Source organism: Dermacentor albipictus, unplaced genomic scaffold (assembly GCF_038994185.2).
Source record: "Dermacentor albipictus isolate Rhodes 1998 colony unplaced genomic scaffold, USDA_Dalb.pri_finalv2 scaffold_12, whole genome shotgun sequence".
NCBI lineage: Eukaryota > Metazoa > Arthropoda > Arachnida > Ixodida > Ixodidae > Dermacentor > Dermacentor albipictus.
The window spans coordinates 12,111,335-12,135,732 of record NW_027225566.1 but is presented as its reverse complement, the minus strand read 5'-3'; the positions used below and the strand labels follow the sequence as shown (position 1 = coordinate 12,135,732).

At 43.0% G+C, this 24,398-nt stretch overlaps 1 protein-coding gene and 1 long non-coding RNA gene across 2 annotated transcripts in view; both read right to left on the bottom strand.

The window, feature by feature from the left end:
- The window catches only part of LOC139051559 (tachykinin-like peptides receptor 86C), a 489,557-nt gene that overhangs the window by 69,957 nt on the left and 395,202 nt on the right, over positions 1 to 24,398 (bottom strand). The window lies entirely within an intron of this gene.
- Positions 13,631 to 16,297, bottom strand: LOC139051518 (uncharacterized). The gene is made up of 3 exons (XR_011509413.1): positions 15,989 to 16,297; positions 14,738 to 14,794; positions 13,631 to 13,679 (listed from the first exon to the last, which is right to left on the bottom strand). It is a non-coding gene; the product is annotated as an uncharacterized lncRNA (long non-coding RNA).

The window sequence follows — 24,398 nt, the reverse complement described above, 5'->3', positions numbered from 1 at the left end:
TGAACAAGAATCCAGACCATTTCTACGCTCGTCTCGTGAGGAATAATAGTGAAGTCTATTCCCTTTTTTAAGATAATTGCTACGCCACCCCCTCTTGAGCCACGATCCCTCCTGACCATAATGTGAGAGCTTGGTACTATGTCAGCATCCGAGATGTTTTCGCTTAGCCAAGTTTCAGTTAGGAGTGTTACGTCCGGACGAAAGGCCAAAAGTAAACTTTCTAGTTCTGCAGTTTTATTCGTTATACTCCTAGCATTAGCACTTATCATGGTGAGCTCTCGTGGAGGCAGGAGCATGCCCAATGATTTCTTGTTCTGTTTGCGCTTTGATATGTTGCTCGTACTGTTTACGACGCCTGGTCACTTGTCATTCATAGGGACTGCCTTATTGAGTGTATCGTCCCACCTGTGCAGCTTGCCGTTAGTTCTTACCTTGTCGTAAGTTAAAACCACTTTGTCGTGATTGTTCCTGTTTTGCTTTGTGCATTCCCACAACCTTTTTCTTAATAGCTGAACACGAGGCGAAAAATCCTCAGAAATACTGAAAGGGGTCCCTTTGAGACGGCCACAGTTACTGAGAATCTTTATCTTGTTTCGCCCATCAACTAGTTTAAGTATGACTGGGCGGCACTTGTTTTCGCATGGCCTCCCAAGCCTATGTATACGCTCTATTTTAACATTAGGAAGTTGTAGCACGTCCTCAAGGAGTTTCTTAGAAACTTCCTGTTCTAACGTCTGGTATTGCTCACCCTTTCTTTCCTGTAGCCCATAAAGAATTAAATTGTTCCGTCTGCTTCTGTTTTCCAATTCGTCCACTTTAAGATTGAGCTGATCGACGGTTGTTTGTAATTTATCAACTTTACACGTGTATTCGGCGACAGTGACTGCGACATCATCAATTTTCTTATCAATAGAATTCAATTTATCTTCAAGCCTCTGGCTTGAAGAGCTCATGGTTGCCTTGATCTCGCGTATTTCATGCATTATGTTTTTAAGCATTTCATTCGTAGACGGCCCCGGATTCGATTCAATATCACCGCAACATGAGATAATATCTACAAAACACAAATACACATTCGTCAACATTGCGAGCAGCGGCCGTGGGCACGGCAAAATGAGCAGACAAGGGTCGTTACTACGGTAGCTGTGAATTTGGCGATAGTCGCTCACCTGGATGAAAAACAAGAGCGGATTGTTCAGATGCATTGTCCCGATACTTTCGCCATGCCCACTGAACGGTCGCTGTCCCTTGGCTGCTTTTATGTAGCCAAGCAGAGGTGATGTAGACGATAGGGGCGTTTCCTGTCCTTCGAACCACGTCGTCGTTGTGCGCAGGCCCGAAGTGTCGATATCCAGAGATTGTTCCGAGACGTTGCGATGGCGCCCATGCTGCAGTGTCGTCCCTAGAAGAGCAGCAGGTTGATAGTAATCCATGGACAATTCTTGACCGGCACTCATCAGAAGCACGGCCTGGATGAAAAACAAGAGCGGATTGTTCAGATGCATTCTCCCGATACTTTCGCCATGCCCACTGAACGGTCGCTGTCCCTTGGCTGCTTTTATGTAGCCCAGCAGAGGTGATGTAGACGATAGGGGCGCTTCCTGTCCTTCGAACCACGTCGTCGTTGTGCGCAGGCCCGAAGTGTCGATATCCAGAGATTGTTCCGAGACGTTGCGATGGCGCCCATGCTGCAGTGTCGTCCCTAGAAGAGCAGCAGGTTGATAGTAATCCATGGACAATTCTTGACCGGCACTCATCAGAAGCACGGCCTGGATGAAAAACAAGAGCGGATTGTTCAGATGCATTGTCCCGATACTTTCGCCATGCCCACTTTTGCTTGTAGGGGCTCGAAAGCAACTGCATAGAAATATTCTATATAATTTTTGTCTTTAGCATCTCTAAAGCAATGCGATAGAAATATTCTATAGAAATTTGCCTTTAGCATCTCTAAAGCAACTCGATAGAAATATTCTATAGAAATTTGCCTTTAGCATCTCTAAAGAAACTCGATAGAAATATTCTATAGAAATTTGTCTTTAGCATCTCTAAAGGAACTCGATAGAAATATTCTATAGAAATTTGTCTTTCGCATCTCTAAAGCAACTCGATAGAAATATTCTATAGAAATTTGCCTTCAGCATCTCTAAAGAAACTCGATAGAAATATTCTATAGAAATTTGTCTTTAGCATCTCTAAAGGAACTCGATAGAAATATTCTATAGAAATTTGTCTTTAGCATCTCTAAAGCAACTCGATAGAAATATTCTATAGAAATTTGTCTTTAGCATCTCTAAAGCAACTCGATAGAAATGTTCTATAGAAATGTGTCTTTAGAGTTCCTATAAGAATGCGGTGGCCAAATAACTTTTGAAACTCTATAGGAAAATTCTATAGGCAATCAAAATAAACACAATAGAGTTCTATAGAGAAAGTTCAAAAGACTTTCTAAAAAAACACATTAAAATTTTTTGTAAGGGAATACTATTGATGACAGCATCCCGAAAGGCTAGATGTGGTCAGGTTGACTTTACAGGTTTGGAAGGAATGACTGACGGTCTAGTTGCTTCATTATCGCATAAAGAACAGCGCTTGAAGTTGTTAGCGCAGTTTGTGTGTGGTTCCTCCTTTGTGTCCCGTCGTGAACTGCTGTTCTTTCGGTGGCTTTACAGATGTTCCTTTTCTGCGTCAGTTACGCCTTCCAAGAGTGTTGGAAAATTTTTGCTCGCATGGCTCTTACAGAAGCATGTTTAGTCGAAAGTTTTTCGATTGGCTGCATAATCTCGTGGATGGGCTCCAAACTGCTCATTTTCTTTAGCCACGTAAGAATCATTACTGAAAATTTAATTAACGTAGCTTTGTTAATTACGCAAACAACTTCTCAACTTACTCCGCATCTAGAGATTACCAATCTGAACACTCGAATGATAAAGTGATGTTAACATTGTTTGTATCATTTCAATAGTTTTGTTTCGTGCAGTTAAAAGCAGCCGGCATATTGATGGTGTTGTATACTTCTTATAAAGTAAGTTTGAATGCTTGGACAGGTTATTTTGACAAAAATCAACTTCATGAGCTTAAGCACATGTGTCAAACCTTCCACGACTGCCTTTACAACTGATTCTCATATATTATACAAGAAGCACCTTAGCGCTACGGTGCATCCCACAAGGTGTGCGAGAACATTGTGCGCGCTCCCGATTAGGTTCCTGAGCGTTGGTGGCATCAGGCTCGGTTTCCTGGCATCATATGGAATAAAAACTACTGCCTGGAGGAAAGCATAGGGTACATTTTCAGTACTTTGTAACATATGAATCAGCACGGATGTGTACGTTAGAACGAAAAGTACTGAAATATTAAGATGAGGATTTCGCTGGATGTATTTTAGCTGTCTAATGATAAGATCTAAAGAAAAAATACTGTGATTCTGTACCAATTAATGCTGACATGAAATATGAGCTCCGACACAGTACCCGTGGTGGAACTGGCCCCTGGACTATTGGGATACATTGAATCACGATACGCTGGTTTGATAGTTCGTGCTTGAATTTCCTGTATGTCGGCGCCGCTGTGCAGTGTTGGAGGCCCTTTTTAAACGACAAGCACTATTTTTCAGCTAATTTTGAAAGCAACTGTATTCTTTCTTTAGGGGGGGGGGGGGGCTTGTTTTTTTAGCGTCTAACCACAGTTCCAGAGTTATCAGTTAGCTCAACATGCGCCTGCATGTGTTCCTAATATCCAGTATGTTGTCAAGGATTCAATAGCGAAAGATCGTTATCTTATCAGATTGCGCGCGTGAAGCGAACACTGGCCTACATTTGCCGTCACATTTGAGGACCCGAGATTGCGCTGCAATGTACGACCATTTCAGCATAGAGAAAGAAATTTCAACAAGAGCGGACAATCCCATAGAGCCCGGCGGCCGGATTACTGTAGCACACCAAGCGGATGTTGTTGACTTCTTCCGTTTTCGGTTTTGGCGCGCGCGTTTTGAAAACCAGTTGGTACACGCCGCGCCGGCCCCGCTGCGCGGCACGGCATTCATTTCTTTTTTTCGCTTCTGCTGAACCTCGCGTGGCCTTCGCGTGAAATCGTTTTAAGTAGAAACGATTGCGATTGACCGTTACAAGACTGCGCCGAATCTGTCAGGTGCAATTTCATAAAGAGAACGAAAGACGTCTTCTGAAATGATGGAATGTTTATTTTGCTCTATATAAATGCTCGTTCCAGGCTTCTGCATTCATCCAAAGTTGTGGCACCAGGTAAGCAGCAGTCATTGCCGTACGATGCTCCACCGGATGCCATCAGCTGAAAGAAAGTAAATTACGAGCATGTATGATTTGCGTATGTTGACCTAACAGGAGTATTGCGTGTAGAGGCGAAACGTGCGTAAGTGGTGAATGAGCGGCATTACAGATAAATTCACTTTTACGTACATTTCGCAGCAAAGACTCCTCCGAAACAATGCCATAAAATCTGAACATCCGATTTTCAAGCACCCCTCCTTTCCCGGGCATTATTTCCTGCTCTTTAAGTGCACAAATACACGAGTGACTGCGCGTTTCCAAAACAACTTGGCCTCGGCCGACATGATGGTACGCCAAGTACACAAAGGTAGCTACAACACAGGCTAGGCCAGACCATGTTACACGCTCGCAGAATGCCTTCTAATCGCACTCAAGTCAGACTCGTCGGTGCAATGCCTGTTTTCAGTCGCTCAGAATACATAAATGTCATGTTCTTGAGCTCCTCCGTGTTATCTTTTACGCGTCCTGCCGGCGCATGCAACACTCCCGTGTTATCACTCTCGGCAATCGCTCGTCGCGTTTTCGAGAAGCGTGCGTACCGCAATAATGTATATGTTGTTGCAGGGCTATTAGATGCGTCACAAACTTGTCCCACTAAAATTCAGTACACGCAAAACTAACTCACTGTGGCCGCGGCTTGCTTTTTTCGCTAACAGCTTCACAACCCCAGGCGCGCCGAGCAAGCCTCAAGGTATCCCAAAAAGTTACCAAATAATTTACAATACTTTTTTCGGGTCAGAGAATGCGTCACGAACTTCTACCAGTAAGATTCAGTACACGCGAAACTGCGGCACACAGCCGAGCTGCTTTTCGCTAACTGCGTCAATAAGCCGGGCGCGGCAACCGTGCTTCTAAACTACCCCAAATATACCGACGTTAGTTACAACAATGATGGGGGCCACAGAATGCGCGAAAACTTGTCTGTCTCAGGCGCTACGACGTAGTGCACGCATGCACACGCGCAAATGCGTCACACGGCCGAGCCGGTTTTCGCTTACTGCGTCAATAAGCCGGGGCGCGGCAAGCGTACCCAAATACTACCGAAATAAGTTACAGTAATGTTGCGGCTCATAGAAAGCTCTCAAACATCTCCCAGGACGAGGCATTAACTCAAATTAACTGCGCCAGGACGGCGGTGCTGGTTTTCGCTAACTGCGCCACTCGAACTAAGCCTAAATGTGATTAAAATGCGCCGCACACTGTCAAACACAATTTCTCACCTTGCCGTAGTCCAGTATTGCAGTGGTGCCATGTGGAAATGCAGACGACACGCAAGAGAAGCATAGAGAAGGCCGGGAGCCCCCAAAAATGGGCTATATCCAAAACAGACGGGTCGCCGAGCACGCGAGCTTCGCACGTACGACCGTCCACGCTCACTCCTGCGGCTTGTCTGGCGCATGACGTATGCACGCGCGTCTGGCGTGCCGCTAGCTTGTTGCTAGGCAACGCAACAAAAAGTTGCAAAGTATAAGTTCATTTACACGCAAAACTTTTTCACTTTTAGTGGGAAGGAATAAAAAAAATAAAACGTTGTCTGGAAGTTTATTTCACATTCTTTTTTTTCTGATGCGCGCGTCAACTAACGAACGTTATTGAAACTAGGCGTGACGTGTTTCCTGTTGCCAGTTTTTGAAGAGTGTCCCCTCTTGTTGAATTTCTTTCTCTATGATTTAAGTATGACGAACTGACGCCTTGATCCGCAGATCGGAATCAGAGGAAGCACTTTGCGCGCAGCCATCGTTGCGCTTTGAATGTTTTCTTTTCCAGCGCAAGCTCACCTTATAATGAGTTATATTCATGACTCACTCTTTGAAAGTGTTTTGTTCTTGACATCCCTATAATGTGAGAGTATAGAGGCGCTCCATCTTCATTGAGTGAATACTTGGAAACGGACTAGGCCTTTTCTTGCGTCTGCGTTTACACACTTACCGCATCAATTTATTTTCTATAACCTAATTTAAGAGGCTGCAAAGCACAGCAACCTTTTATTAGCAGGACGTTTTAATAACACAGAAAATATAAATGCCTATTAGTCGGCTTTCACCTCACGGTAAGGAATTTCAATAAAGATATCTTTATGATAATTAAAAGCCTATCCTCTTGACAACGTTTAATCTGAGTTCCTCTATGCAAGCTGATACAGACTTGCAGGTGGTTCGTATCGGGGGCCTTCAACATATGTCTAACCGTCAAACAAAGAGTTATTCCGAATGTTTAATTTCAGGAAGGCGTGTTACCCTCCTGTCTTTCATTCCCGTTCGCAAACACGCATAAGACGAAAGTGCTGCATGAAGAGCGTCGTTAGTGAAAACCAACGAGCTAGCATAACTCACCTCGCTTATATCACTGTCATTTAGGCTTATATACGAAATATATATATTCTATATCGACGCATCACGAATCCAAAAATAGCTGTCCGTGACCAGCCCAGCTAGGTTTCTTTCATTTCGTACTTCGTAGTAGCGGCTAATAGTAGCTCATGAAGCAGAGCACTGAGTGTGGATATTGCAGAGAAGGTGTTCTATATACTGTCTCGTCACCCACCGAAAATTGCCCGCCGTGCTACTAGCCATTCCTAGAAAATTGTATATGTGACGCCCAGTCATTTGCAACACCGCAACTTTGTTTTGCGATTGCAGAGTCCAGGTGAGAGACAGGGTGGTTATGTAGATAAAGACACGCTATTTTCTGCAGTAACATAGAAAAGCATGAATGAATGCCTTCATTTATATAGAAAAAAGAAGACCAAGCATCAGTGGAAGCACGTCTCAGCAGATTGGGAAAGAAGCGGGAGACAAAGAGGAAAAGCTGCAGGCCGGGTGGCAGGCGACGTCGCAGTTTAGGGGCGAGAGAATATAAGCAAGAGTTGGTGAAACCAGTTGAATTCTAGTGTAGATCTGTGATGTGGCGAGTAAATGATTGGAGTCACCGCCAAGCATCCGTCATTTGCTTTAGTATAAGCACCCGCCGTTCTTAAAAAAAAATTAAATTATGGGGTTTTACGTGCCAAAACCACTTTCTGATTATGAGGCACGCCATACTGGAGGACTCCGGAAATTTTGACCACCTGGGGTTCTATAACGTGCACCTAAATATAAGTACCCAGGTGTTTTCGCATTTCGCCCCCATTGAAATGCGGCCGCCGTGGCCGGGATTCGACCCCGCGCCCTAGTGCTCAGCAGCCCAACACCATAGCCACTGAGCAACCACGGCGGCTACCCGCCGTTTTTGGTAACAAACGTTTACTGAAAACCAATCTTCGCAATTAATTATTCATCAGCCATACCTCGCCACGTATTTCTTAGTGGCAGGGTCAGTAGATTTCAACTACACACTAAGAAAAAAAAGAGTATCCCTTACTCTTTTCGAAGAGTCTGGACTCGTCACCTATATGACACACTTTGTGGGAGACACCCGAACTCTCTTTTGGCAGAGAGTCCCGAGACTATCTGTGCTCCATACAAGGTGTTTGCGTGACTCCGCACACAATAGTCATGCATACTCTGTTGTAGTAGTTGCCTATACTCTCTCAAAAGGGTTACAAGACTAGTGCTAAGGGAGTCAGTTAACAATTCTAGATGAGTCAGACGACTCAAGATAAAGTGTCACATGAAAACTGCAAGAATGATTCCGGTAACTACTTTAGATGAGTTTGATGACTCCAGCAGTGTGTGTCAAGTTACCCTTAGTCCGTGGTGCCGGTCTCTTGCAAATAATGTAAAGCAACTGATCCATGTAAGGCATTTCACTCTTGGATGGCAGTGTCGAGCCGCTTTTCAAAATGTGTCAACAACTCTTGCTGTAAGTACACACGACTACGGCTAGTTCTCAAGAAGACTACTGTGAAAAGACAACAGGATAACAAAGAATCCACAGTAAACGTGCCAAAAAGCACATGGCAGGCTAGCAAGAAAAAGTTATTATTTCATCAATCTTTGTTGCTGTCTTCTGGAAAATTCAAATGTATCAGTCAGCACTGAATCACTATGAAAGCAAGACAGTTCTCATTACTATTAAACTGGAATCAATAGCCAACCAAGCAAAATGTAGCAAAAGCAAAATCCAATATGTAGCCTGCAGCTGCATATGCATGACACTGCAACGCCACTCAGAACCTTGATGAGACCCCAAAATATTACGTAACTCATGTAGAAGTTTAATTCACCACCGCACAAGTCTCTTATATTATGTCAAAAGATTTATAAGTTCAACCTATTTCCCTGTTCTAAACTTACGACTTAACATTCTAAGCAAGTAAGCTACACATAACAAATAAGAAAGGCTGCACTTATGTGCAAATGAGACCCATATAATGAAGTGCAATAAAAACAACATTCCAACTTAGATTACATTATCTATGCATTATACTATGCTTGTTAAAAACAACTGGTTGGCAATTGATAATCCAATCTAACAGTAAAAACAGCTGCCTTACCTCATGGTACTCTTGTTGGCACTTTTTCCCACAAATTTTCCGCATGTTAGCGTGAGATGAAAATTGATCTGAAAAACACCACATTCAAAATTGTGCATCAATTTTATTCTGTCATACAACATGCAACAGTGTATAAAAACTTCATAACTGACAAAATTACAAAAATAAATACAGCAACACTTATACTGATCATTTATTTATGTTGAGAAACATACTTTTGCAAGACTAAGTATAATAGCTGACACAGACAATTTCACAGGTAGAAATAACTGCTAATACAAAACTTTCCATAATGCAAACACATTGACAAAATAAGTAGCACAGGTAGCTGTATTTTGTTACGGCAAAGATGGCGCATGAATTAGGAGGACAAGGAAGGAAGCAGAACACATAAACTATACCCAGCTACATGCACGCAGCTGTAACAATACACATAGTGCACAAAGATCCAGAAGAAACAAAGAGGAAGATGTGAGGAAGGCTTCTTTTGCACATCACAAGTCATCCTGTAAGAGCACATTATGCACTGGCTGTAATCTATCCTCAGCCCATACATGAATAAGTTACATTAGGTGCCACATTTTCAAATCACTCATACAATGTTCTTGTGATTTCCCTTATTCCAATCTTTACCTAAGCAAGCATGACTGAGTTACATAAAGCCTCCCTACGGCTTGGCACATATACAGAAAGAAGTGTTTCTATAAACACTGGAGGTCACGGACGGATGACTGACACATACCTCTTTTAATTCTTTTGTCTTTGTCATTATGATTATCTATCACAGTAGTCTTTTGTAGAGTGAAACACTTCCAGATAATACACTGTGTGCAACCAAGTGTGAATACCTGTTCTCGATTTTATTTATTTCTACCTTTCTCTGGTGTCCCGCTAAGGTAACAATGGCACAAAGGATTGTCTTCCCAATGTATGCGTTCCAATACAACAGGAGCAGATGATAAGCCACATGAATGGTGCGTGAAATAAAACATCTGTGCTGAACTTTCCGCTGCCGCTCCAATCTGGAGTGATTTTTTTTTGCTTTCTGTACACTAGCACAGGTGCTACGTAGTCCCCTTGGTGCCCAAAGCAACTCTCACACCCAAGCAGGATGCCCATTTTTTTTAATTCTAAGCAAAATTCTGGTTATGGGGGACAATTGCCAACTTATATTTTTGCTTTGTATCTTAATTATGTTGTTGACCTTTAACTTTAGCCACTTCACTACTTTTCTGCAGGTGCAGACAGGCCATTGCACCAATGCTAGGTTTTGAAAACACCAGAGCAGGGTAGAAAGCAAGAACAGATATTTATAATTTGGGTGCCCACTCTGCATTGCATGGATATGTTTCAATGAACGATAAAACTACTTGGTAGATAAACATACGATAGATAAGGGAATTAAGCTCGAAGCCTACCATACCAGTAACTGGGAATTTCATGTGTAAATGAAATTTAGCGATTCCCAGTGATGAAGAAACAGTTTTGACAATATGTGCCAAGGTCACCAACTCACTCATGCTCACAAAGGGAACAAAATAAAAACAAGCAAGATTAAAAGAAGTTCGAACTTGCAACCCAAAGTGAGACACCTCGCATGACTGATTTATGTATTTACTGAGCATAAATTACATCTGGCACATAATCTGCTTGTACATGACAAACAATGAGTTCTGTAAGCCTTGTGGGACAATTCTGTGTGAAAGAGAAATCTATTTGATCATTACCTTTTGGGTATGTGTATCTCAGAACTGGTGCTAGTCTGAGTTCTTACAAAGTAGACGTCATTGAGTACTGTAATTCTAATGCCTGCCACTGCTATAAATTTCTGTTAGTCGCACTGTCATGAAGCAGTTATGTTCAATAATTAGCGGCAGTCACCACTGAAACACTCAGTACAAAACACGAAATAAATATATGCAGTCGGAATGTAAATGTCGAACAAAGTTATAATCAAGTCTACATTTCACAGAACTGTCTTTTTTTCTGCTAGTGTGCCAATACCATTTTCACATTCACAAACATTTTCGTATTGCTCTCCTGACAAATGCAGGAAAATGCAGTCTTTAACAGAAGCCCTTGGGAAGACAGCCCAGAGTCGCTTTGACAAGAGGACTTCCCTTAAACTTTTGTCGCTATGTTGTAGGTCACTGTAGTAAGGGGAACATTTTGCTGATTGAATATTACTCGAAATATTTTTATTATTTGTACTAGAGGTTTGAAAAGAGAGCCAATTGTAGAGTTCTTCATGCAGATTTTATATATTCCATTAGTTTTTGTTTAGCTGCTTCTCGAGTTATGTCCTACACAACAGCAAAATACATAGTCATATTTGCAGGCACTTTCTTGTGTATTAAATTTTCACAAAAAGCAGTGTGCTGCAGCTAACTGAGCTCTTTGTGGACTGCAAAGTGCCAATATCTATTCAAACAGCATGTAAAGTTACTAGAAGTATGCAAGATTAGTAGGCAGGCAGACAGGCCTGCCTACTAATCTTGCATACTTCTCATGCTATTGTGAAAAAAATTACAATATACTTCAAAAACTTTTTCTCACAATAGCATGACAATAACCTTATGCACTTATAATTGTCCTATACTAACGAAATTTGGCATACATACTATTCAAGATATGCAGAATGCTGATATCTCATTGAAAGTGCAATCTGTAAAATTATTTAATGTGGCCTAATATTTTTTGCATAGTTCCAGTAATTGTACAAGCCGTTTCGATAGGTGTCATCACTTTGCAGTATATAACTAGCTAAATAAGATACAGCATGAAGCTATTTCTGAAACTTTTATACACAGGAAAGTGCGCACAAGAATATTTTGCCACTGTGTAGGACCATAACTAAATAACAGCAGCTACACAAAAATCAATGACAATTCAAATCTAATAAAACACTTTATGAATGACAGTATATTCAAATCTCTAGTACAAATATATAAAAAAAGTTGTTTTGAGGAGCATTTCCCCTTAATAAGTGGGTGTCAGTGTTTTCTACCAAAGTGTTAGCAAATGCCTTCAGGCATACCATGGGGACCTTTATAAATAGCACACGCATGCATCTGCCTAAAAAGCCCCACGCCCTGCTTGCATTCATTAGCCATTTTTGCATTCTGTTGTATGTCACCATTTGCATCCCATAACATTGAGTGCGTAAAACCAAAAACAACCTAATACCGTATTTACTCGCATAATGATCGCACTCGCGTAATGATCGCACCCCTAAATTCTGATGTCAAAATTCGATTTTTTTATTTCTCGTGTAAGATTGCACCCCAAACTTGCCGCAGCGACATGTCATGTGCCAAGTCTAGCTAATAATGATCGCGCTTACCATCTGTCAACTGCTATGAGAACAACTCTTCAAGACAAACCAAGTAGTCTGCACGCACCAAACATTCTTAAGCAGATGCCCCATTTCATTCCTTCCATCACTTTCCGCACTTATATGACAAAAAAAAAGCTACAACCAAACTTGCCTTTATTATGTGTAGGCTTTGTAATGGTTGTGTTCAACAAAAACAACAAAAAAGGCGTCTTTCGTTTCTCCTCGTCTGCACTTGTGGGCACGCAACAAATCGCGAGTGGCAATGATAGCAGCCACGTTTACAGTGATACGTTAGAAGTGTACCCTATCCATTCGCCGACGTTTGTAACGCAGCTAAGATATTCGCCCACCCTTAGCGGAAACGTTCCATATTAGGATAGTGGTGAAGACAAATGCCGCAGTTTCCGCAGCATGCCCGCCATGTGTTCCTATGTCGCAGGCAGCTAAGCGCGCCCATCTGTTTCTGTCCCCTCAAAGTGGACATGGCTATGTTATTGCCGCAAACTTGCCGATATTATTCATTACTGATACGGAAGAAACTGTTTGAATGCACGTAATGTACTCACGAAAAGAAAAAAAAATTGTGTTCGGCGCGTTCGGCTTGCTCTGCCGGCCACCATGTTTTTGTTTTGTGTGTCTGTCCCGCAGTACATACAGAGGCAGCCACCTCTTTGTTGACCTGTTGTCATCCCGTAGCAAATGCGAGAGGGTATATTTTTTTCTTTTGGTGGGAAATTTACCCAGCATAATGATCGCACCTCTGAATTTGAGTCAATTTTTTTTACAATAAAGTGCGATCATTATGCGAGTAAATAGGGTAACACACTGAATTTTCAGCCTGTAAAGGGGTTGTATACAAATGGGGGCAGCCAACTCTAGTGTCACAATAAACAAATATTTGTTCTCACAATAATGAAACCAGTCATAAAATATATCCTACAAATTTGGAAATGAATACCCAAAGAACCTTGCTGATTGTCACATTAATTTCCTAAACAAGATCTTTTGATGTTTATAATTCCTAGTTAAATTCACTTTCTCTAGTAAATGAGCTCTGACCTAGACTATTCAGTGTAGGAGACTAACCCAGACTTGGAAGCCAATATTTAAATCTGAAATTTATGCCCAATAACATGTATGAAAGTACACTGTATTGTTTTTAAATTGCTAAAGCTTTATCAAAGCACTTTTGTGTCAAGCAAGAAAAAAAATTGTACAAGTGGTCTCCTACTAGTTTCAAAATTTGCATCGCATTTCGTCTAATCCACATAGCCTCTTGGCGGCTAAGGCAAAATGGATGGACTTGAGCATTCCTGCACCGATAGCAGGGAGTCTAAAGTGCTTCTAAGTTAATTCTTTTATTGCTGAGTGGCTACAAGCCACTTCACTCAAAAATTTGCCACTTAATTACATGTATTTACCTCGACCGTTCTGTCAGCTTCCAGCCTGCTTGGCATCATCACGAAGGCTGCCAACTCCCTAGTGGACGTAGCCAGGACATGGTGGTGGCAGGACGCAGTGGCAGGAGCTGCCAAAGGCTTCGAACTCCCTAGTGAGGACACGGTGGTCGTAGGATGCAGGGGCGGGAGCCACCAGAGTGTACCTGCAGCAAATTTGCACAAACGCTCTTAGTCCTACCATGTCACAGTTTACAAGAAAAATTCAGCTGTCTGTGTAACATGGATACCAATACAAATAAATGTAAACAGTTAGGTCCTACAACACAACTAGAACATCGACAAAGAAGAAATGGTACTTATGTTTATGAAAGTTCAAGCAATGAAAAAAAAAATGTGCATCCGATTTGTGCGTGGAAGCTCAATGGTAACCTGAGCACATACCATCAAGTGATTTGCTAGTCAACTGCAAGCCTCTTAAAATATCATTGTATATTTTTTACATGCACTATGTCAAGCTGCATTAAAACAAGTTCAATATCTCTGAATATAAGTAAATCACGAAGCAATTCAATTAATGAATTCCAGTGGTCATTAATGCAACAAAGTTCAAGCTCTGAATGAAGCTGGCCAAACTGGGTAGTGACAAATAACAATGTAGTTCTCTACATCTTGTTTTTCTGGCTTTCGCTGTAGCATTAAAATACACAAGAAATTTCACATTCCTGACATTTAACCCTGCAAATTTTTATTCCATAATGCATAATACTTCAGCAAGAGCACTAATGCTGTCTTTTAATCGTAAATAGTGATAGAACAAGAAATTTTACTGGAGCCAATGTTTGGCAAGAAAACTTATCTCCTCTTTGTCGAAACATTGGCTCCAGCGATGCTCCTTGTTCTACGGCTCTTATCATTTCAAGTCTCTGTCTTCCTGTGAACCTCTGTACTTTCAATGTTGTATCAATTAAATTGTAATAACGGAGAATTAGTAGATGTAGCTGATGAAGAATTTGTGCTTGTTGGTAGATAATGACAGAGTAACAGCGCAACATAGAGATACGGACAAAGGAGGCTTATGTGTGTCGTCTCCTACAGCCATGTTTCTCTCTTTTGGACGATTACTCTATCTAGATGTAAAAGTATTACCCTTTGCACAATAATGCTGAAATGAAAAAGGCCAGGAAAGTGGACACAAAAATTAAAACAAATAGCATCATATGCTAATGAGATATGCAAAAGAGCCTGCTACGATCTGTCTCACCCATAACGTGCTGGATAAGATGGCGTCTTCTTCTGGATGTTGCCATTTCTTGAATACCTAAAATAAAGTACATTTCAAAATTACAAAGATACACAGAACAACAGCAGTAGCAGAGGAGATAATGCATTGTTTAGTAAAAGAAAGTAAACTAATCTCTGATACACCGCAGACGAAATTTCCTTTATTAAATTAGTAGAAAAATACACCACACCTCATTTCATTCAATGATGTGAGCGTTTCTTGGTACAAGAAAAAAAGGTATTTCTGCATGAAAACAGTAATATAATCATAGTATTCTACTCTTACAAAATACGCTACAGTGACAAAGCCAACTACGGCTGTATATTCTTAAAATTGTTATATGCACCTTACAATAGCCAAGACATGATAAACTTGGGTTCATGTGCAGCTCACCGGGAGATACAACTTTGCAATCAACTCATTTCTGCTTGCCAAATATCTGCACTAACATAAGACTACAAATAAAAAGACCCTCTTTTTCATAAAACACCGGACTCAAAATAGAAAATCCAGTAGGAATAGCACAAATTCTCTACACAACACAGCCAGGTTTTGTGCGCCTAGTAGGATTTACTATATAAAGGTTGCAGCAAATTCATGCTTTTAAATATTTACAACCGTGAAAATAAAGATTACATAAAAAATAATAGCATTATACATCGGCTTATACTGTAAGCCAATGTGTTTCCGACTTGACGCCAAATGCACATTTATTTGTTGTGTTTCAGCGCTTTTAAAGGGTTGTGTCTGTTCGCTCGTGCATGCAGCCGCCTTACTGCTACGAAAATATCTGTGCTGCCCCATCGCCTGACACTGCCATACAGCGTGGTAGCGTTTTTATTATTCGCGGTAATATACCTAAAGCGCAATAAATCTTCAGAATAGACTACTGTTTTTTCGACAACCTGTCTTAGCCAGCGAAAGTCACACTGGTCACACTACACTTCAAGTTACGCAGTACTTGGTATTCTACGGATTTTTCGATGCGACAGGCCACTCGTCATTGGAGTCGTTAAGAACGGTGTTTATCTACGGCAGTACAGCTTTGCTATAATTTCAGATGCTCTCCCGAGGCTTCCGTCTGCCAGTAGTATTTTCGCATACATACGCCCACGCATGCCTAAGAAACGTCTGTGAACTGCCAAGAGAAACGTGGCGCAAAATGTAGCCGTGCCGGAAGGGCCGATTACGCGCCGTTTGTAAACTCGGAACAAAAGCTGATATGCTTACCTGAGAGGTTAAGAGAAATATGGCACAGGTCACTCTCCGCTGGTAGTCTTTCGTGTGCATCTGGTCGTCTCTGCGTTGCGATCTCCCATATCACAAGGAAAATGCAGTGCAAAACGCAACACTTCCGGCGCTGCACTTGCTCGATGTCGGCAAAGACGAAATCGGCGACACGCCGCTGCTGGCGGCAGTCGTTCTCGTCGCAATCACACAGCACGGACAGAAGTTCCCACCGTAACTCGCCGCAACGCCTGGTTGCAGTCGCCCCTAACGCAGCGCTTTCAGAACCACTCCATAGAATAAAGAACCACCACTCGACGACAACGTACTCGCGCGAGATGCAACACAACTGAAAAATGGCGTCATACTACTGACGGCTTCGGCTTTGGATCATTTGAATCCGCACAACTAGTTTCGGTTTTCTTTCCTTGCGTTGAAACAAAAACTGTTTTGCTCACTGATAATTTTACGTCACGTAAGTAATGCTCACGAATGAAACAGCCGTGAATTTAACACGCGTCTTGAAATACCCGCTACGTTCACTTCGCAGAAGCAAAATTTGCTCGTCCGAGTGCGGTTACGTTTGAAATATCTATCGTTGGGCTGTCGGAGCGTGCTCGAAGTGGGAAGACGCGGCGTAATTGTTCCTAATTTGCTTAGTTATAACGGTGCGGCTACCCTTGATCTCTGTCGAGTGCAGTTTGCTCTGATGTAAGGTATAACTACAAAGCCGCCGACGTTACTGAATAATCTAGTGCACCTGAAGCTGCCAGAACTCCGGTATTTTCTCCACAATTTCTTGCGACTGCGTTCCGCTGTCACCAAATGCGAGCGTAGTGTTTGACGGAGATTTAGCAACACATTTTCCCGAAATATCGTTCACCGCTGTATCACGACGTCGAGAAGCAGCGTTGTTCGTCCTCAGTAAAATTTTCTGTTTATTGCGATTTTTGTGACAGCAGTTATATGGGCACAACCGTCGAAATATATCTGTCGGTTTTACCGCGAGCTTACGTATAAAGTCAAGTGCGATAAGATCCCATCCCGCGCCGTTGACTGTGCGCGTTAAAGGAAGTGTTCGAGGCTGAGCTGGGCTGGATGGGCGCCCCAAGTCAAATATCTAAGGAGGCCACGTGATAAAACGCGCGCAAGCCGGGAGAGGGAGGCGCTAATTTAGCGCGCTTCTCCTCCTCTAGCCATTGCTCTAGCCCGGTCTTGCGCCACCCTCGCTCTGTTTTGGAGATAATTTCCGATGGATGCAAAGCTGGGAGTGGGGGGGCGGGGGGGGGGGAGGTAAGGGCGTGCTCAGATAGCGCAAATTTTCGGAGACGCTTTGAAGGAAGAGGCAGCAGAAGCGTTCGGTCCGCTCTGCTCGCGCCCTTCATCACACCAACGCTGTGACAGCGAGTGTTCGCCGTCATTGAGTGAGATCTGTTGATGTTTGCACGTGCGCGCGTGACCCAGTGCTTGCTAATTTCAGGAGTAAGCGAATGTTTACTGCAGTTTATTCAGCCGATGAAACTACGAACCTTGGTTCGTGCAATAGTTCGTGCAGTGGTTCATGCAGCATTGGGGTGAAACTGCTGTGTTATTGCTTTTATATTTCTAGGGGGTTCCAAAGCAGTGTTGCGTACACTAATATATGTTTCTGGTCGCGGAACGCAATGCACTGCGGTAGCCCAGTGGCTTTGGTGTTGCGCTGCTGAGCTCGAGGTGACGGGTCCAACCACAACCGCGGCAGTCACATTCCAACGGGGTCAGAATGCGAAAATGCGCGTATACCGTGGATTCCGTACACGTTAAATAACCCGAGCTGCTGAAAATGAATCTGCAGCTTTCCATTACCGCGCGCCTCATGACAAGATCTTGATTTTTAGAGCGCAGCTCTTTGGCGTCCGTTCCTGGGTTTCGCGTCGTCGTTGTCGGCGTTGTCGTCGGCCTCGTAACCAGCTCGCCGACGAATCTGCTCCGCCGCCGCCGCGCATGCGCGCTGTCGGCTCTCCGGGCGAGGGAGGATGATGGAAGGGAGGAGGAGAGACTGTGGAGGAGGGCTGGCTACACAAATGGCTCTTTGGCGTCCGTTCCTGGGTTTCGCGTCGTCGTCGGCGTTGTCGTCGGCCTCGTAACCAGCTCCGCCCCCCTTTCATCCCCCCAGCGCTAGCAGCGACCGACTGATACCGCTTTCGTGAGTCCGCTACCGCACTCACGAAAGACGTCGTGCACTTCCTGCAACTCGCATTAACCGTCCATCGATCCACACCGATGTTAGTAGTGGGGGACTTTAATGTTGACATAAAGACAAACAGCAATTTCCTAACACTTATGCGGGAGAACATCCCGTTCCTCTCGCTCGTAACGCGTCCCACGGCTGTGACAACCTCGCGAGGCACTTGTATAGATCTCGTCTTTGAGAATCAAGCATTGGTGTACCAAGTCGAACATATATCAGTCTATTTCTCCGACCACAAAGCTTCCTTCATGACTGTCAAGAACTGTTAGTGGAGTCTTTGTTAAAGGAATACGTGTGAAAAATAAAAAAAATTCTGTGATAGCGCATACATGTGTTGCTCGATTTCTTTGCCTCAATCTATCGAAAAGGTGAAACAGCTTATTTGCTGCGCTCAAATTTCGCATTAGGAAGTAACGTAATCGTCGGTAATTTTTTTTGAACTTAAATCTTCAAAATTAAATTTTAAGTCGCGGAATTACACTTACAATCGACACTGTTGAGGGTGCCTACTGAACTTATCTCGTTGCTGTGCTCTCTTTAGTAGCCAATACATTTTTTTTAGATTTACTTATGGTCAGAATCCAGTGTGGCAAATCCAGGTCGTCCTTAGCATAGGAAAACAGCTATCGCTTAAGCGTGCGAGGTATCAACAAACATGGTCAAGGAAAATCAATATATAGAGTTCGAAGCAATTGCAGAACATGACAAGGATGAAAGAATGATACACCGCATTACAACCAGGACAGGAACCCGAGGGCCTGCCTAAAACAGAAGAGTTTATCTGGTATTTCTTCTCCTGCATTAAAATCTTTCTTTCGCCAGACTCATCTCAAATACCAGAGGAATGGCGATCTTCCACGTCGACTCTTCGCGTGCTATTGAGAGTCAAACGACCCACGCGCAAATGTTGACTCTTGTTTTCTGACTCTACTCGCGTAAAAGTGGGTCTTCGGAAGAAAAAAGAGAGTCAAGTTGCCGTGACTCACTTTTTACTCTCTTTTTTTCTTAGAGTGTACGCTGTCGCGACAAGTTACGACTATAACGTGGCGCGTGCGGTAACGGTTGCCATACTCGTGACTCTTACTATTGCGCGAATACTATAAACATTGGTTTACTGCACAAGTTAGTGAACAGACATTTTAGAACCGCGTTTCTCACCTTACATACGCGCAACGCAATCACCATTGCAGCATGTTATGGTGCGCGTCCCTTCAAGACAGAGACGAAAACAAAAGAACGCGTTAGAAGACAGGGTACCGACTTGGGCCTCGTGCCAAACATATCCAAGCAACAATATTTATTTTATTTCAATACACTAAAGGCCCAATGCGGGCGTTACGTAGGGGGAGATTCATCAAAGAAAACTTAACAATATACAACACAGAATATAAAGGGTGGAAGACAGGAATAAACAAGTTAATAAGCCAGGTACAAGTTGACAGGGGAAGAAATGGCTAGGGACAGGTACTGAAAAAATGCACATGTAGCAAATCCCACAAAACAAAACAAAAATCGCACCTTCAGAAGTTACAAAACATGTCACCTAACATTCCACGGAACGTTACTGCCCACACGCACACACTGAAAAAAAAACGAAAAAAACGCACATCATTCTACAGTGGAATTTTCAAAGCATGGGGTGGGGGGGACCAAAGAGCTGTTTGAAATGATGATGTTCCAGCGATAGCCGCAATGCTAGAAGGAAGCGAATCCCACTCTTCAATGGCCAGGACCAGAGGTGAGTATTTGTATCGTTCTGTCCGAGCGAAAATGGGTTTAGTCTTCTTCATGTGATCTACACGAGCTGGTGTGTGCGGCACCGGGAGAATATGTGAACTTGCGAATGGTGTGTTGCTGTGGTAGAGAGTATGGAAAAAAGATAAACGGCTGAGTTTTCTGCGCATGACCAGAGGCGGGAGATGGAGCGATATTTTCAGTACTGTTACACTTTGATACCGAGAGTAACGGAAAAAGATTAATCGAGCAGCCTTGTTTTGTATACATTCCAACATGTTAACAAGATAGGTATAATGAGGGTTTCAGATCACGGGTGCGTATTCTATCACAGGCTAGATTAGCGCGTTGAATGTGCGTAGTTTTGTATCATGGTTGGCTTGGTGTAGTCGGCGTTTAAGAAGACCAAGTTTTTTTAAGTCTTTGGTAGTAATCAGTTCGATATGAGTGCTCCAGGATAAATAAGAGCTAAAATTTACACCGAGGTATTTTACCGACGCTGAAGTTTCAATGATGGTACTATTAACTGTGTGGGCATTAGGAATCGTCTTAGCAGCGGAAGTAAACTAGAGATGTATAGTTGTGTCTGCGTTAATTACCATCTGCCCTACCGCACCAATGAGTTAGCTCATCAAGATCAGTCTGGAGAGCAATGATGTTAACAATCATGCCGTCGTTTCTATGCAAAGAGGTTATGTATTTAAACTTCTCGAGTGACAGTCCAATCCGCCACCTACGGGAGCGCTTGAAGCCGCCGGCGGCCATATTGTTAGAGGAAAAGGAGCACGGCTACAGTACGTGGCTGCAAGCACGCGCGACGCAACTGTGCTTGCGGTTCTGCGATGAAAAATCAAATGAGACCCCTTTAGGAAGTATATCAGTCCGGCATTGTGTGTCGCTGTTCTCAAAAAAAAAAGAATGTCATGGTGGTGGGTGCCTAGTGTTCTGTGCACAATATGTTACGAGAACTGAAAAACAGTCGTTTCCTGTTTTCTTCATTCAGTAACCTGCCGCGTGCATCGGCACTATGATGCCCTTTAGTCGATACGTGGTGCCGGGCCGTATTCACAAAACATGACCTTGAAATACAGTATCCTTATGCCATTTCTTAAAAAAATCACTATTTGTGTTAATGAGCATTTTTGCTTTAAACCTACAAAACAAGAAAAATATTCGACGGTAGCTCTCATTTTTGTCTGGCGCTTCAGCTCTAGCTGAACAGAGTTGGTGAAAGCAAATTTACAATAAAGCTAAGGCGAGCCACCATCTGCACGAAGCCGCAAGCCTACACGCGCTCCAATGAGGGTAACCTGCCAAAGTTAAAGTTATGCGTCACTGGCTGCTCAAGCAATCTTTACTTTTTTTTCGTTTCTGCATCCCTTCTTCCTGCGTCTGCGGCAAAAACGAGAAGTGGGAAGGCAGATAAACGGAAATAGGTGGAGGCAGGTGGTAGCGTAATGGTTAGAGTGCCCATCGCCCAAATGCAAGATGCTGCATTTGGGAGATGGGCTCGAATCCCGGTGGTTTGTTTGGGAAGGCAGCTTTAAGTGCACTCTGGTGACTGCGACGCTCAGAATTAGGCGGCAGCCTGACGACAACGGTCGCCGTCAACGTAACAGAATAAGCGGGCGTGCAAGGTCCCACTTAAAGCCGACAGTACATTCAGAGGAGATACGCTATACTATTGTAGGCAAAAAAAAGTGATGAGTAACGAGCGGTGTTGTAGAGCGAAGCTGTAGACCGATAATGTCACCATAGACATGACCACGCTCCAGTCCCGGTGCTCAGCGGAAATATACGTCGACAGCATGTCAACTAGCGTGTTATAGATACTTCATTAAGAGGAAGCTTTAGCGCGAGTGCTCCTATCTAAATACATGTAAAAGGAGAATTCGTTTTTCTCGGCAACCATTGCTACAAATTAGACAAGGTTTGTTGCATTTACAAGACAAACTTAAAATCTAGTGACTATTTGTTTCGAATTTTTGAGTTAGGTCGTCAATTTTGTATTAAAAATTGGCAAAAATTGAAGAGTTTCAAAAAACGAAACTATCAAGTTTACAGCTCTGCAACTCAACCACTAAAAATGATAATACAATTCTGTGAATGGAATCTAATAGTACATCTAAAGCGGACAAAATTGATATGTTACACATGAATATAACAAAAAATCTAATCATAGGAAAATACAACTTTTGCAAAACCGTTGTAACCAACGTAACAAATTTACGTAAGATGTAAAATGACATATTGAATTTGTCCGCTTTGAATGATCTAATGGATGCCACTTACAGAACCGCGATATCTGTTCTTCATGCAGAACTGTGAATTTATAAACTTCGTGCTTCTATTTTTTTCAGACGGTCAAATATTTGAAAATCTTTTTAACAAAATTCAGGACCTAAATAGAAATTCTGTGACCAACAGTCACTGGAATTTCACTTTCCCTCTCAAATGCCAAAAATTTCATTAAGATCGGTCCAGGGGTTATCTCAGAAAAAACCTTTTTGCGTTTTTACATGTATTTGAATAGGCCGCGTGGGAGTTGGGCCCGAGCTAAAGCTTCCTCTTAAGGTCGTTGCGTGTTTGTGTTGTGTCTAGCAGGAGCAAGTCGTATAGGAGATTTCATTGGAGAGAAGGCGGTGAGCGAAGTCCGCGAAAAGTAATTCAGGATATCCATATTGAACGTCGACGCCGTGTTGAAGAAAGCCTGCGACTTCAGTTGCTGAACCGACAGAAAGGCTTGAGTGGTAGCATACCGCTGGGCGTATTTGGTAACCACAGCGATAGACACACACTTTGCGGAAGTACACAGAGGAAAGGGACGTAGTGAGTTGGCCGCCCTTTTCAAGCTCTGCGTGAAAAATGCATGTGGCGAAGTATGACGCACCAAATAGTATATGCCAACCCAAATGAATCAGCGCGGTCATATTTGCGCGACATGCCATGATGGCCTGCCACCAGGACATCATGAAGTTGCAGCGATTACAGTTTTCATTGGGTACCTGAGAATAAAAACGATCACATCAGAGACGGCCGAGGGATGTTTCTACGGTATAAGAACACATCGCTCTCACCCCCCGCCCCCGCCCCCCAAATAACTAAATCACGAATATAAGCTTACGAATAGGGGCATCATAAGATCGAGCACTAGGGCGCTTGTTGATCTTGTTCAGGATGACGTCAGCATTTCATTCAGCGTTTATTTCTGAGACAATGAGTTGGAGTTATGTTTCTTTGCATCACAATGGTGGGCGTAATCAGGCAAACATTGACAGCAATTCATTAGAGGGTGCCTGACTACTCTGTGGAGATTACGTTTAACAATGACAACAAACACCGAAAGCTTTGCTTACATCAATTCGCAAATACGTGGGATCCGCATAATTTTGTGACTATAAATTTAGATGCTTCAGAATGGCGCTCATTAGCGCAACATTTCCATCCACAGTGAGCATAAGCGGCTGTCGTATCCACAGTAGAATTTATTTAAATGGCTTTAATCCCATGGACATATCGTCGCCAACTTCCGTGGGATTGGAGTCGTCAAGATGGAATACAGGTGACAGGGAAATCAGGATGTTGATGAACGGCAAGAAGGCGGAAGCTTGCGCAGGACCTCAGGGACATAAAATGACTTTTTGAGCAGCTTGGTCAGGGGGCCATGCAATGGTTTGCACGTCTATTAAAAATCCTCCAAAATATTAACAGAGGCCGACAAAAATGCGGGCATATTGGGAAAGGTGAAACCGCTGGAAATTTCACGACAGGCTTAGCATAAATATAAAAGATGACTTAAAAATAAAAACCATAACGTTGACAGGGTGGCCAAATTCTCGCACAAATAAATCGGCTGTTGAAGCAGTTCAGCTGAAACGCAATGGTGCGAAATAAGGCGAGAATGTCGGCAAGTGTTGAACAAAGGTCAAGTAGGTCCTGTGGCCGACGCCAGCGCTCGGCAGCTGTCAAACGACTGCACGTATTAGCGAGATGCCTGGTCGTCAGTAATTACAGTATGATTCGGGTCTGAAATATTGGACGCGGACTCCATCAAATTGAATACAGTGCATTCTACGGTGTCATTCTTGGACAGATCGTACCCATCCTCCAGCAATGAGGATGGGAACAAATTGTCTCACGTGCCGGCTGTCACCTTCCTCCTACTGCCAACATTCCTTTCCCTCCGTAGTTGCTTAGCTTTTATTGACTTCGGCTGCTAATCACGAGGTCTCGGGATCGAATCCCAACCACGGCAGCCGTATTTCAATGGGTGTAAAATGCGAAAACCCGCGTACTTAGGGTTAGGCGCATGTTAAAAATCCCAAGTGGTCTAAATTATTCCCGAATCCTCCACTACGGCGTGCCTCATAATGAAATCATGGTTTTGGCAAGTAAAACCTCGTAATGCTTTATGTAACATTCGTTAAGGATGTCCTGGGCAGTCGCACA